At 42.8% G+C, this 16,085-nt stretch overlaps 3 pseudogenes; 1 reads left to right on the forward strand and 2 right to left on the reverse strand.

Moving 5' to 3' along the window:
* The first annotated feature begins 947 nt into the window (after positions 1-947).
* LOC129856865 (protein asteroid homolog 1-like) lies at positions 948-8,236 on the forward strand (annotated as a pseudogene).
* On the reverse strand, positions 8,217-10,572 carry LOC129856864 (uncharacterized protein K02A2.6-like; annotated as a pseudogene).
* LOC129856863 (uncharacterized) lies at positions 8,217-15,555 on the reverse strand (annotated as a pseudogene).
* Between the last annotated feature and the right edge of the window lie 530 nt (positions 15,556-16,085).

The raw sequence follows: 16,085 nt of genomic DNA on the forward strand, positions 1-16,085 counted from the left end.
CCACCACCACCACCACGGTAGCCCACACCACCACCACCACCATGGTAGCCCACACCACCACCACCACCACCATGGTAGCCCACACCACCACCATGGTAGCCCACACCACCACCACCACCACGGTAGCCCACATCACCACCATGGTAGCCCACACCACCACCACCACCACCACCACCACCACCACCACCACGGTAGCCCACACCACCACCACCACCACGGTAGCCCACACCACCACCACGGTAGCCCACACCACCACCACCACCACGGTAGCCCACACCACCACCATGGTAGCCCACACCACCACCACCACCACCACCACGGTAGCCCACACCACCACCACGGTAGCCCACACCACCCTCAAATCACATGTTATTTGTCCTAATGTAACAGCTGCAGACCTTACTGTGAAATGTTTACTTACAAGCCCTTAACCAACAATACATTTCAGGAAATAGAGTAGAGAAAATATTTATTAAATTAACTAAAGTAAAAAAAAATATCAAAAAGTAACACAACAAAATTGCACAACAATAACGAGGCTATATACAGCAGGTTCAATATACAGGAGGCTATATGCAGGAGGTTCAATATACAGGAGGCTATATACAGGAGGTACCGGTACCGAGTCAATGTGCGGGGGTACAGGTTAGTCAAGGTCATTTTTATACGTAGGTCGGGTTAAAGTGACTATGCATAGATATTACGCAGAGAGCAGCAGCTGTGTAAAAAACAAACAAATAGTCAGGGTGGCCACTAAATACAGTCCTTAACCAAACAACCCAACCAGTTTATACAAACGTTGTGCAGTAGGTCATCAGTTAGAGATATGATGTATGGAAAGGAAAACTTACGGAAATGTAAACTCATCCATTGTAATGATCCTATAAATAGTCCTGTGACTGAAACTCTTCACTTGGAGAGACATCATATCCTAGAAGAAGCACATCATGGGAATCCAGGGTTTGACCAGCTTCATTGATCAGAGTGGAACATTTTTAAAAGATGATCACTTCAGAAACAGCAGGGTGATAATAGATGGTAGTAATATCTTCCACTTTCTTTATTTTAACTCACGTGTGGATCAGCAGCATGGAGGGGATTATGATAATTTTGAGGACCAGGTCTGTGAGTTCTTTAAGGCTCTGAGAGATTGTAGCATTGAACCTTATGTGATTATGGATGGAGGCTCTGACTTTTCCGATAAAAAGTTTGAAACTCTCCACCCCCGAGTTCAATCAAGGATCAACAGAGCCAACAGCTTGTCCAAGGGGCTTCAGAAGATCGATCTACTACCAATCCTCGTCAAACAAGTCTTCAAACAGGTCCTCTCCAGCCTGAAGGTGCCGTTCGCACAGTCCATCTCTGAAGCAGACCAAGAAATAGCCTCCTTGGCTCAAAGGTGGAACTGTCCGGTCCTGTCCAATGACAGTGACTTTTATATTTTTGACATCGAGGCAGGATATCTGCCCTTGCCCCATTTTAAGTGGCAGAACGCGTCGGTGCAACGATGGAGTTCTCAAAATTACATCCCCTGCAAGCGGTACACCAAAACAAGCTTCTGCAGTCACTTCAACATCAACAGACAGCTTCTCCCAGTCTTCGCTGCCATCGCAGGAAACGACTATGTCAACTTGGGTCACATGGGATTTCCCATCAATTGGGAAGACAACACGCCGATGGAATCCAATCGAAAGCGCGGTAAGTTTGAACAAATTACTTGTATACCGAAGTATACATAACTACTACAGATGAATTTGGAGCGGCAGGTAGCCTAGTGGTTAGAGCGTTGGGTCAGAAGAAAGTTCTTTGTTTATGGCCATTTTGAGCCTGTAATCGAACCAATAAATGCTGATTCTCCAGATACTCAACTGGTCTAAAGAAGGCCAGTTTTATTTCTACCGCTTCTCTCTCCCGGATACGGGATCCTCCTCATCAAAAAAGCTGACTAGCATAGCCTAGCCTAACGCGACAGGGATATCATATAATGTAATTTTCATGAAATCACAAGTCCAATACAGCAAATGAAAGATTAACATCTTGTGAATCCAGCCATCATTTGATTTTTAAAATGTTTTACAGCGAAAACACAATATGTATTTCTATTAGCTAACCACAACAGCAAAAGACTCAACCGCATATTTTCACAATTTTTCTACCGTATAGGTAGCTATCACGAAACCGACCAAATAGAGATATAATTAGTCACTAACCAAGAAACAACTTCATCAGATGACAGTCTTATAACATGTTATACAATAAATTTATGTTTTGTTCGAAAATGTGCATATTTGAGGTATTAATCATAGTTTTACATTGCAGCTACCATCAAAAATATCCCCAAAGCAGCCAGAATAATTACAGAGAGCAACGTGAAATACCTAAATACTCATCATAAAACATTTATGAAAAATACATGGTGTACAGCAAAGATAAACATCTTGTGAATCCAGCCAATATTTCCGATTTTTTAAGTGTTTTACAGCGAAGACACAATATAGCATTATATTAGCTTACCACAATAGCCAAACACACAAATGCATTTATTAGCAGCAAAAGGTAGCGATCACAAAAACCAGCAAAAGATATAAAATGAATCACTAACCTTGACCAACTTCATCAGATGACAGTCTTATAACATCCGGTTATACAATACACTTATGTTTTGTTCGAAAATGTGCATATTTAGAGCTGCAAACCGTGGTTATACATTGTGAATATGTAGCATCGATTCACCAAATTGTCCGGAGCTATTTTGGACACTCACCTAATCTGACCAAAGAACTCATCATAAACTTTACTAAAAAATACATGTTGGACAGCAAATGAAAGATACACTAGTTCTTAATGCAACCGCCGCTTTAGATTTTTAAAAATAACTTTACCATAACAAACAGCTTACGTTATAGCGAGACAGCGCCCGCCAAAACGCGGATAATAGGACTCAACCTTTTCCACAGAAATACGAAATAACATCATAAATTGTTCTTACTTTTGCTGAGCTTCCATCAGAATCTTGTACAAGGAGTCCTTTGTCCAGAATAAATCGTTGTTTGGTTTTAGAATGTCCTTCTCTCCTGTCGAATTCGCTCCACAAGGCTAGCCAATGTTGATGACGTTCCCAATTTCTCTCGACGCAGAGAACGGAAAACTCCAAAAGTCCCATTAAACGTTGAATAAACTGATGAAACTCGGTTGAAAAAACCTACTTTATGATGTTTTTCTAATATGTATCAAATAAAAACAAAGCCGGAGATATTAGCCGTGTATACCGAACGCTTATCATAAGACAATAGGGAGGTGCTTCCCGCGCCTAGGTAGAGAAAGGAAATTCTGGACACGTCATTCAAAGAGCTCTTGTTCGACCTCAGATCAAGCTAGACACTATTCCACCTTCCACTGCCTACTGACATCTAGTGGAAGGCGTATGCAGTGCATGCATATCCATAAATATAAGGCAATTCAATAGGCAGGCCCTGGAACAGAGCATCGTTTTCAGATTTTTAACTTCCTGTCTGGAAGTTTGCTGCAAAATGAGTTCTGTTTTACTCACAGATATAATTCAGACAGTTTTAGAAACTTGAGAGTGTTTTCTATCCAATAGTAATAATAATATGCATATTGTACGATAGAATAGAGTACGAGGCAGTTTAATTTGGGCACGATTTTTTTCAAAGTGGAAACAGCGCCCCCATATTGACAAGAAGTTTTAATCAGAACAACAGTTTTCAGCTGTTCTAACATAACGGAAAAAGGGTTTTCTAATGATCAATTAGCCTTTTAAAATGAGGAACTTGGATTAGCTAACACAACGTGCCATTGGAACACACCATTTTTATGCAGATATTCCATAAAAAAATCTGCCGTTTCCAGCTACAATAGTCATTTACAACATTAACAATGTCTACACTGTATTTCTGATCAATTTGATGTTATTTTTAAGGCCAAAAAAATGTGCTTTTCTTTTAAAAACAAGGACATTTCTAAGTGACCCCGAACTTTTGAACAGTTAGTGTATATCATGATTATTTGCATAAATTAGGAGGCCATTGTTTATCAGTCTCTGCCATGATGTGCTGCAGCAGTAGGCCTAAAAGCAGAAACATTGCTTAACCAATACATTCCTCTCCTGCTAGATACACAATTAAAGGGGAATTACAGAAAATATAAAGATTTGTTAGCATTTTTTTTAGACCTCTACATTTTTCTTTTGATGTGATTTAAGCATTGACATGGACTCAGAACATCAACTTTCATTGTTTCTCTCTGAATAATTGTAATATTGAGAGTAAAAAACTGAAAAATGCACACAAAACAGAATTTGGGATAATTCAAAATACAATTTTATGGGGCCCCCTTAGAGTTGTTATTTGACTATTATATATTGCCAGAAAACACATCTCTTGTACAAGGAACAGGGGAAGAGTTGCAGGGTTGTGGAGAGGAGAAAAATTTGCCGATTTGAAAGCTATAAAAAAACGAGTAGCTCGTGAAATTCATTTTTCTTTATGTAGCTGTCCTCCACAAGTCTGGTTCATCCTCGGGAGCAATTTCCAAACGGCTGAAGGTACCACGTTCATCTGTTCAAACAATAGTACGCAAGTATAAACACCATGGGACCACTCAGCCGTCATACCGCTCAGGAAGGAGACGCGCTCTGTCTCCTAGAGATGAACGTATTTTGGTGAGAAAAGTGCAAATCAATCCCAGAACAACAGCAAAGGACCTTGTGAAGACGCTGGAGGAAACAGGTACAAAAGTATCTATATCCACAGTAAAACGAGTCCTATATCAACATAACCTGAAAGGCCGCTCAGCAAGGAAGAAGCCACTGCTCCAAAACCGCCAAAAAAAAAGCCAGACTACGGTTTGCAACTGCACATGGTGACAAAGACTGTACTTTTTGGAGAAATGTCCTCTGGTCTGATGAAACAAAAGTAGAATTGCTTGGCCATAATGACCATCGTTATGTTTGGAGGAAAAAGGAGGAGGCTTGCAAGCCGAAGAACACCATCCCAACCGTGAAGCACGGGGGAGGCAGCATCATGTTGTGGGGGTGCTTTGCTGCAGGAGGGACTGGTGCACGTCACAAAATAGATGACTTCATGAGGAGGGGAAAAATGTGGATATATTGAAGCAACATATCAAGACATCCGTCAGGAAGTTAAAGCTTGATCGCAAATGGGTCTTCCAAATGGACATTGACCCCAAGCAAACTTCCAAAGTTGTGGCAAAATGGCTTAAGGACAACAAAGTCAAGGTATTGGAGTGGCCATCACAAAGCCCTGATCTCAATCCCATAGAAAATTTGTGGACAGAACTGAAAAAGCGTGTGCGAGCAAGGAGGCCTACAAACCTAACTCTGTTACACCAGCTCTGTCAGGAGGAATGGGCCAAAATTCAACTAACTTATTGTGGGAAGCTTGTGGAAGGCTACCCGAAACGTTTGACCCAAGTTAAACAATTTAAAGTAAACTTCCAACTTCAACTGTATATATGTGTGTTGTTTTTTGTGCTTGGGAAGGGAAAGGGGTTGCCTTCTTCAACAGATTGTTGAATTGGCTGGCCCCTTTCCAGCAGCAGCAGGAGGCCTTGGACTCTGTGCCCCTCTTCATCGGTCATGGGGATAACAACATGGATGTGGCCCTCCAGGACCTCTCTCTGAGCATAGAGACATACCAGATTCAAACCGGTTGCCTGGAGAGGTTCTTCAAGGATGGCGAGACTCCTGATCCCGGCCATCTCCCAAACCATCTGAGTGTCCTTCCAGACTGGACCCTGCTGCCGTTGATGAAGGGGACACTTCCCTCCTACATGATATACATTCTGCAGCTGAGGCCAGTGTTACAGGCTGTCCAAGTGGAAGATCACAGCTTACCCAGTGGGAACATCACCTCTCGGCCCATACGGCAGGTATTCTACGGGCTGCTGCTGGGTGAGAGGAAGGAAGTGGAGGAGTATGACAGGGAAGACACGAACCTGACCAGCAGCAAGGTTGAAGCCGTCCTGCCCAGTGCTGCACGACAGCTGCAGCTAAACAAACTGGATCAGGTATGTAGACATGTGTTATAGTATACAGTATATCAGGTATGTATACACGTGATATAGTATACAGTATATCAGGTATGTATACATGTGATATAGTATACAGTATATCAGGTATGTATACATGTGATATAGTATACAGTATATCAGGTATGTATACATATGATATATTATACAGTATATCAGGTATGTATACACGTGATATAGTATACAGTATATCAGGTATGTATACACGTGATATAGTATACAGTATATCAGGTATGTATACATGTGATATATTATACAGTATATCAGGTATGTATACATGTGATATAGTATACAGTATATCAGGTATGTATACATGTGATATAGTATACAGTATATCAGGTATGTATACATGTGATATATTATACAGTATATCAGGTATGTATACACGTGATATAGTATACAGTATATCAGGTATGTATACATGTGATATATTATACAGTATATCAGGTATGTAGACATGTGATATAGTTTACAGTATTTCAGGTATGTATACATGTGATGTAGTATACAGTATTTCAGGTATGTAGACATGTGATATAGTATACAGTATATCAGGTATGTATACATGTGATATATTATACAGTATATCAGGTGTGTATACATGTGATATAGTATACAGTATATCAGGTATATATACATGTGATATATTATACAGTATATCAGGTATGTATACATGTGATATAGTATACAGTATATCAGGTATGTATACATGTGATATATTATACAGTATATCAGGTATGTATCCATGTGATATAGTATACAGTATATCAGGTATGTATACATGTGATATAGTATACAGTATATCAGGTATGTATACATGTGATATAGTATACAGTATATCAGGTGTGTATACATGTGATATAGTATACAGTATATCAGGTATGTATACATGTGATATAGTATACAGTATATCAGGTGTGTAGAAATGTGATGTAGTATACAGTATAATATAAACATACTGCTGTTGATTCTGAAATTAATTCTCATTCTCTTGTTCTGTTTCTTAGGCTCCACATCCAGTTCGGCTTGAGGTGTTTTTGGAGACCCTTGGTGTGTCCCAGTCCACTTTGAATGGTGTCCCACCTCATCTGCGTTTTCCTGTGGCTGTTACCTACTACTGGCTGAGGCACGCCCATCTCCAACCAGACCTTCCTCTCCTGCAGGCCCTGCTACTAGGACTGGTGTACGGAGAGCTCTGCAGACAGAGGAAGAGCCAGAGAGGTATGGACCAGAATATGAACAGAAACACACACACAGGCACACAACTTAGAATGTATAAATAAAGTGTGTGAAGTGCAGCCAATGACTCCTCTCTTTTTTGTGTATCAGGGTTTATAGAGGAGGGACCAGTGTTGGAGAGGCTGAGAGGGCTGATTCAGAGAGGTGCTAGGAGTCCAGACCTGGGTGTGACCCACGCCTATAGCCAATGGACGCGCTGCATGAAGGATGGCCTTGACCTGAACCAACTGCTGTGCTTCCCTCTACCTGAGCCTCAGTGTGCCTGGTAAGGTGTCACTTCCTAAAACAACCCTAACCTCTAACCTCTAACCTCTAGAGTAGACGAATGGTATTCCTTTACATTGTTTTCTATCCCAGCAGCAACACAGCTAATTCAACCCTCTGTTGTTCCCCTGTTGGAGTCTAGGCTGTACAAGGGAACTCTGGTGCACCAGCTTGTGGGCCAACTGAGAGGGGGGGTGACCCCGGATTCTCTCCTGATGGAAGACTCTTCCTCTGGGCAGCTGTACAGAGCCATGCTGGAAGCCATACTCAACTCCCAGGAAGCTGAGACCTCTGGACAACCTGACGGCCCCTCTGCAGATTCTGGTGCTGGACGATGAAGATTTTGATGATGATGATGATGATGATAGAGTAGGCTGTAATGAAGTCCCAATGTCCCGCCACAAGAGGAAGGAAAGATTAAATAAAGCTCTGTTGACCACTATATAGGGACCACTAAACAACTGTTGAGTTAAATACTGTTTTCTGTGACATTTTAGTGACAGTGCGTAGGTAGGAAGGCCCCCCTTGCATACACCCACACACACACTTATGAAGAAGTTTCACTTTCACTCACACATGGAGCATAAAGAACATTGATAAGAGAATTGACATTGTTTAAAGAAAATAAGAAAAATGAGAATAAATTATTTGTGACTATGGTTTATTGAAATGAAAATTAAAGGTTGAATACAGTTGAAGTTGGAAGTTTACATACACCTTAGCCAAATACATTTAAACTCAGTTTTTCACAATTCCTGACATTTAATCCTAGTAAAAATGTCCTGTCTTTGGTCAGTTAGGATCACCACTTCATTTTAAGAATGTGAAATGTCAGAATAATAGTAGAGAGAATGATTTATTTCAGCTTTTATTTCATTCATCACATTCCCAGTGGGACAGAAGTTTACATACACTCAATTAGTATTTGGTAGTATTGCCTTTAAATTGTTAAAATTGGGTCAAACGTTTCGGGTAGCCTTCCACAAGTTTCCACAATACGTTGGGTGAATGTTGGCCCATTCCTCCTGACAGAGCTGGTGTAACTGAGTCAGGTTTGTAGGTCTTCTTGCTCGCACATGCGTTTTCAGTTCTGCCCACAAATTTTCTAAAGGATTGAGGTCAGGGCTTTGTGATGGCCACTCCAATACCTTGACTTTGTTGTCCTTAAGCCATTTTGACACAACTTTGGAAGTATGCTTGGGGTCATTGTTCAGTTGGAAGACCCATTTGCTGTCACGTTCTGACCTTAGTTCCTTTTTTATGTCTTTATTTTAGTTTGTTCAGGGAGTGAGTTGGAGGGGCATTCTATGTTGTTTTTCTATGTTTTGTTCTGTGGGTTATATTTCTAGGTGTTTGGCCTGGTGTGGTTCCCAATCAGAGGCAGCTGTTTATCGTTGTCTCTGATTGGGAGCCATATTTTGGTATCCTGTTTTTCATTGTGTGTTGTGGGTGATTGTTTCCTGTTTCCTGTGTTAGTGCCATACGGTACTGTTTCGGATTTCATTTATTCTCTTGTTATTTTGTATTTATTCTCGATTGAATTATATTATGGATACGTACCACGCTGCATTTTGGTCCTCCTCTCCTTCCACCAACGAAAGCCGTTACATTTGCGACCAAGCTTTAACTTCCTGACTGATGTCTTGAGATGTTGCTTCAATAAATCCACATAATTTTTTTTCCTTATGATGCCATTTATTTTGTGAAGTGCACCAGTCCCACCTGCAGCAAAGCACCCCTAGAACATGATGCTGCCACCCCCGTGCTTCAAGGTTGGGATGGTGTTCTTCGGCTTGCAAGCCTACCCCTTTTTCCTCCAAACATAATGTTGGTCATTATGGCCAAACAGTTCTATTTTTGTTTCGTCAGACCAAAAAGTACAGTCTTTGTCCCCATGTGGAGTTACAAACCGTAGTCCGGCTTTTTTTATGGCAGTTTTGGAGCAGTGACTTCTTCCTTGCTGAGCGGCCTTTCAGGTTATGTCGATATAAGACTTGTTTTTCTGTGGATATAGATACTTTTGTACCTGTTTCCTCCAGCATCTTCACAAGGTCCTTCGCTGTTGTTCTGGGATTGATTTGCACTTTTCTCAAACCACAGTACAGTCATCTCTAGGAGACGGAACGCGTCTCCTTCCTGAGCAGTATGACGGCTGCGTGGAATTGATCCAGATCTCCGGATGGAACTGGAATTCGAGCTCGGATCTGATCCACGTGTCTCCTTAGTCTTTATCCACTTCCAATCATCACAGTATAAGATACTGGTCCTGAGCAATCCTCAATGGTAGCTGGAATCCATTTAGGACCAAACCCATAGTTTCTTGTATAGACATCATCTCCAGGTGAGAAACTTCGGAGTTTGGCTCGGGTGTCATGATTACATTTTTGATTCCATTGCTTTTGTTGTATTTTCATTTTCAGGTCTGGTCTGATGAGATCCAAGGTTGACCTTAACCTCCTTGACATCAACATTTCTGCAGGTGACAACCCAGTTGTAGCTTGAGGAGTAATCCTGTAGCTAAACAGGAATCGTGACACCTTTGTTTCAATGCTGGGCCCTTGCATCTTCCTCATCCCCTCCTTCAAGGTCTGAACTGCACGTTCTGCTAATCCGTTTGAAGATGGGTGAAAAGGGGCCGACGTTACATGCTGAATTCCATTTTGTTTCATGAAACTTGTGAATTCAGTGCTTGTAAAACAAGTAACATTGTCACTAACCAACATTTGAGGCAATCCCATAACACTGAAGCTTTGTCTCAACTTCTCAATCGTAGCGTACGATGTTGACGTGTTCATGGGGTAAACATCCATCCACTTTGAATGAGAGTCAATCAACACCAGGAACATTTTCCCTAGGAAAGTTCCAGCGTAGTCCACATGTAGTCGTGTCCATGGTTTTTCTGGCCATTCCCATGGATGTAATGGCGCGGTGGGGGGGTGACTTCCTGTTACTCTGACAATCTGCACACCGGCTAACCTCATTTTCCACATCGTGGTCCATCTTTGGCCACCAGACATATGTCGTGTCTTTGGCTATGCCGGATTAATTGCTATGACATGCTATTCTATAAAATAATTTCTCCGTAATTAATATCACCTGATTGAACTAATCATGTAAATGTAATTAACTAGAGAGGGACACCACGAAAGAATATTTATAGAGCTGTTATCTTCCGAATAAACTCTTAAAGATTTAGTAATATTTTTCGTCAATAGCAGTCAACGTCAATCGTCATCTTACTTCAGTCTCATATTCTGAAAGTTGTAAATCCTTGGTTATCTGCAAGAATCCTGGCTAACAAGTTGAATCAGCAATACAAAATTGGGTTTAATTATTTATTTACTAAATACCTAACTAATCACACAGAATCACACATACACAATTAAATCATAACTTGATTACAAATAGCCGTCATAAAGGAAAACGTCCATAGCGGGCGGAATAGATTTGACAGCTGGTTACACAAAGGGAAGGGGCTGAGTTTTGGTGAATGAGCGGGAGACTGGAACAGAGGCGAAGCTGTGCTATCGTAAATACAGTATTTTATGCATTCTAAATTACCGTCCATTTGGAAAAGGAAAATGCAATAAATATTTACTCTGAGCTGCGCTTCAGTAGGTTGGTGGTAGATGGAAGACCGTATGGCCAACCCGAGTCCTCTGTCCTTTTAAGAATGTCTCTGGTGGTCACTGGATACGTTGGAGTAACGTCGTTGTGTAGTAGACGGGATACTCTGACTGTCCTTCCTAACCTGCGTTTGTAGCAGCTGTTGCTAACTCAACGGCTAGGAGGTATCACTTCTGTAGTGAATACGAGTTCAATGTTCATACCATTTACAACCAAAGTCCATGCTGATGTTGGCTTAGTTCTGTAGTTATTATCTGAACCATTCTGACATCGGATCGTCACCCTAATGTACCTGGAACAGAAGGTTATAATTTTGTCAATGGCTTTATATAGTGGAGGGAGAGGGGTGTGTCTGAAAAGTTTATAACCCATGTCTCTTCACAGGGGCGGGCCCCTGGTTGAGCAGAAGCCCAAACTTATGAAAATCCAAATCTCTCATTTGGAAGCTAAAATTAAATTTAATCTCTTCACAAATAATTTCATATTCAAACATTTGAATTAAACAACAATTCCATGTGAATCCGATACCTCTGATGTTTAGACTTTCCACAGTAGAGTTTATGTCATTCTATCATTGATGAGAATGTGTCGGAGGGCAACCGAACTGACATAATATACCTTAAGTACCACCGCATATGTTCAGTTGGTCGGATTACCAGAATATAGTTCATTTCCCCCCAACTTCTGATGTTCCCAGAATCTCTATGTTAACCAAGGGGTTTTCTTATGTCACATCAGTAGGGAAGAGGAACGGGGGAGGGGGGAAAGAGGTATTTATGACTGTCATAAACCTACCCCCAGGCCAACGTCATGACACATATGACCTCGCTAGGCCTTTCATTCTCGACATACCTGGATGCGACTGATGCAGCAACTTCAGTAGCAACCCCTGCCCTTGTGGTGGGATAACTACTCTTGAACCCCACAGAACACATCCATCTCGAACACTCAATGCCAAGCGGCGAGTGTAGTAAGGCATGATCTGAGGCTCGGTCACAGTAGGCCATCCTCTCAGGATAAATCCATACACTTGTGATAATGTCACATCCTATGAAGTCCATTGCCTGATTTGTGCCGTGTTCACTGGTGCATCATCCAACACATCGATCATCAAAACCTGGTCATTTTCTTCTTCCTGAATGATGATTTGTGGAACGGGCAGCCTACTCAGAGCATCAGCATTCACATGGTATCTACCTGGTTTGTAAATTATTCTGTACTCGTAGGCCCTGAGCCACACAGCCCAACGTTGAACTCTTGGAGAGACCATTTGTGGTACTGGCTTTTGTTCATGGAACAGAGAGATCAGAGGCTTATGATCCGTCACAATAGTGAATGTTCTCCCGTACAAGTACTTGTGGAATCTCTGTATTCCGAATATGACAGCCAGTCCTTCCCTGTCCAGCTGAGAGTACTTTTTCTCCGCTGGCGACAACGTTCTTGACATGAACCCGATAGGTTTCTCTGCACCGTTCTCCATCCGGTGGGAGAGCACCGCCCCCACACCATACGATGAGGCATCACACGATAAGATGAGATCTCTGTCTGCTGAGTAGTGCACTGGCACTTCAGCTGATTGCAGTAACACCTTTGACTTTGCAAAAGCTTCTTCCTGTCTTTCTGACCATTTCCAGGCCTCCTCCTTCCTTAGCAGTTGATGTAGAGGAGCTAAGAGGGTAGAGAGGTTCGGAAGGAAGCGATTATAATAGTTCAGTAAGCCTAGATAGGCTTTCAGCTCTGTAACGTTTGTCAGAGCTGGAGCTTCCACAACGGCCCTCACTTTAGCTTTGACAGTGTGTAACCCCTTGGCATCCACCTTGTGACCCAGGTACTGCACTTCATCAGCTAACAGTGTACACTTGCTCCTCTTCAGCCGGAGACCGGCGTCCTCCATCCTCCTCAAAACTTAACCTAAGTTTCGGAGATGTTCCTCCTTCGTGACTCCCGTGACAAGAATGTCGTCGAGGTAAACAGCTACCTTGGGTATCCCCTGCAGAATTCCCTCCATAGTTCTTTGGAAGCTGGTGCAGAAGACACCCCGAAAGGTAAACGTTTATAGGTAAACATCCCTCTGTGGGTGTTTATGGTCAGGTACTTCAGTGAAGCTTTATCCATTAGCACTTGCTGATATGCGTGACTCATGTCCAGTTTTGTAAACTGTTGCCCTCCGGTTAAGGTTGAAAGCAAATCCTCCACTTTGGGTATTGGGTACTGCTCCAGAGAATAAACTCTATTTACAGTCAACTTATAGTCACCGCATAATCTGATTGAACCATCTGGTTTTAGTATGGGAACAACTGGTGCTGCCCACTCAGAAAACTTGACAGGTACAATTATATCCTCTGCTAGGAGTCTGTCAATTTCCACATCCACTTTATGCTTCATGGCATATGGAACTGATCTTGGCCTATAGAATCTGGAAGTAGCATCAGCAGCAACATGAATGGTAGCTTGGACCCCTTTTAATGTCCCAAGCTCATCTTTGAAAGCACACTCATGCTTTGAAAGCACCTGCTGTAGTGTCAATGTCTCTGTGGTGACATGTTTGATTTCATCCCAGTTCAATTTTATTTCCTTCAACCACCCTCTCCCTAGTAAACTGGGGCCAGTACCTTCCACTACTAAGAGAGGCAGACTTTTCTTTTATCCATGATATTCCACTTGAACATCAGCAACTCCAATCACAGTGATCTTCTCCCCCTGTGTACGTGTTGAGTTTAATGGGGGTGTCCCCTGTGTACGTTTTGAGTTTAATGGGGGTGTCTCTCAGTTTAGGCACTTCAACGGTTTTCCACTTCCTATAGAATTGGGAGCTGTTCATCAGTGTGACACTACATCCTGTGTCTAGTTCAAACGGTACCTTCAATCCATTTATTCCCATTTCCACAATGAAAGGCTTCACCTTCTTCATATTCGCCCCCTGTACACTGTACATTGAGAATGCTTGCTCTGCGTCTGCGCACTCACTTTCACTTTCTATCACTTGATTAGAGCGGTAGCTAGAGCGTCTGGAGGTATTTGGTTTTCTGTCCGTCCTCTTTTCTGCAGCCCGTGGCTTTTTTTTATTGCGGCACGCCCTCGCAATGTGGCCTATTATCCCACATGCATAACACTTTTCGTGTTTGAATTTACAGTCAAACGCTGCGTGTTTGCCTTTGCAACGATAACAGTCTCTATTGGCTGCTGCACCACGGCTTTCTGTTCTTTGAAATTCTACGCGCTCAGCGCTGCTCTCTTTTACTGTATGGCAACCAGTTGCGCCCCTTGCCTGCAAATCCAGTGCATTTCTATTTGCGGACTCCATGGCCTGGGCCAGTTTGAGTGCATTCTCAAACGTGAGATTAGGCTCTGATAACAATCGTATTTGTATCCTGTCATCATTAATCCCACACACCAGCCGATCGCGTAGCATTTGCGATAATGTATTCCCATAGTTACAGTCCAATGCTAGTTCTCAACTCAGCCACATATTCCCCCACTGATTCGGTAGGTTTTCTCATGCGTGAATCAAACTTGAATCTTTGTACTATCTCACTGGGTTTGGGGTTGAAGTGATTTTTTAATAGCTCGACTAAATCTATGAATGACTTTTCCCCTGGTTTATCTGGGCTCAAAAGGTTTCTCATTAAGCTGTACGTCTGTGCACCGACAACGCTTATGAGTATGGATTTCTGTTTAGCGGCATCAGTTATTTCATTAGCAGCAAAGAAATGTTCCATTATTTCACAGTACTCCTCCCATTCCTGATTTTTAGGATCAAATGGTGGTAGCGAGCCTATTGTTGCCAAAGCCATCTTTTCCGATTCTTTCTCCCCTCACACAGTCAATAATTTGTCCTATCCGTATCCAGGGAATCAATCCTTCAGAATCTTCCACGGTTCACTTGAGTCTCACCTCCCGCGTCGCACGCCAAACACTCCATTAACTTCGTGGCAAAAAAAATCCAATGCAGTTCTCCATAGTTATCCTCATCGCCAAATATGTAGTCTCCTTAAAGGCTTCTTAGAGTTACGACTCATGAGACTTAAGTACGGTTTAGTATTTAATTGTAACTTAGATTAACATTCTCTTATGCACCTGTCTTATTAAACTACCTGAAGCTTTCTTAATCATAGTTAAATAGGCAGACATAGGAAATAGTTATGGATAGCGGGAAGCAAATCTATTGGTAAACATAAATATACCAGGTTACTACAGTATCCCACACCACCACCATGGTATCCCACACCGCCACCATGTTATCCCACACCACCACGGTAGCCCACACCACCACCACCACCATGGTATCACACACCACCACCACCACCATGGTATCACACACCACCACCACGGTAGCCCACACCACCACCTTGGTAGCCCACACCACCAACATGGTAGCCCACACCACCACCACGGTAGCCCACACCACCACCACCATGGTATCACACACCACCACCACGGTAGCCCACACCACCACCTTGGTAGCCCACACCACCAACATGGTAGCCCACACCACCAACATGGTAGCCCACACCACCACCATGGTATCCCACACCACCACCATGGTAGCCCACACCACCACCATGGTAGCCCACACCACCAACATGGTAGCCCACACCACCACCATGGTATCCCACACCACCACCACGGTATCCCACACCCACACCCCCACCACCACCACGGTAGCCCACACCACCACCACCACCACGGTAGCCCACACCACCACCACCAACACGGTAGCCCACACCACCACCAAGGTAGTCCACACCACCAACATGGTAGCCCATAACCACCACCACCAACATGGTAGCTCACACCACCACCACGGTATCCCACACCCCCACCACCACCACCACCATGGTATCCCACACCCCCACCACCACCACGGTATCCCACACAACCACCAC

Source organism: Salvelinus fontinalis, chromosome 6 (assembly GCF_029448725.1).
Source record: "Salvelinus fontinalis isolate EN_2023a chromosome 6, ASM2944872v1, whole genome shotgun sequence".
Taxonomy (NCBI): domain Eukaryota; kingdom Metazoa; phylum Chordata; class Actinopteri; order Salmoniformes; family Salmonidae; genus Salvelinus; species Salvelinus fontinalis.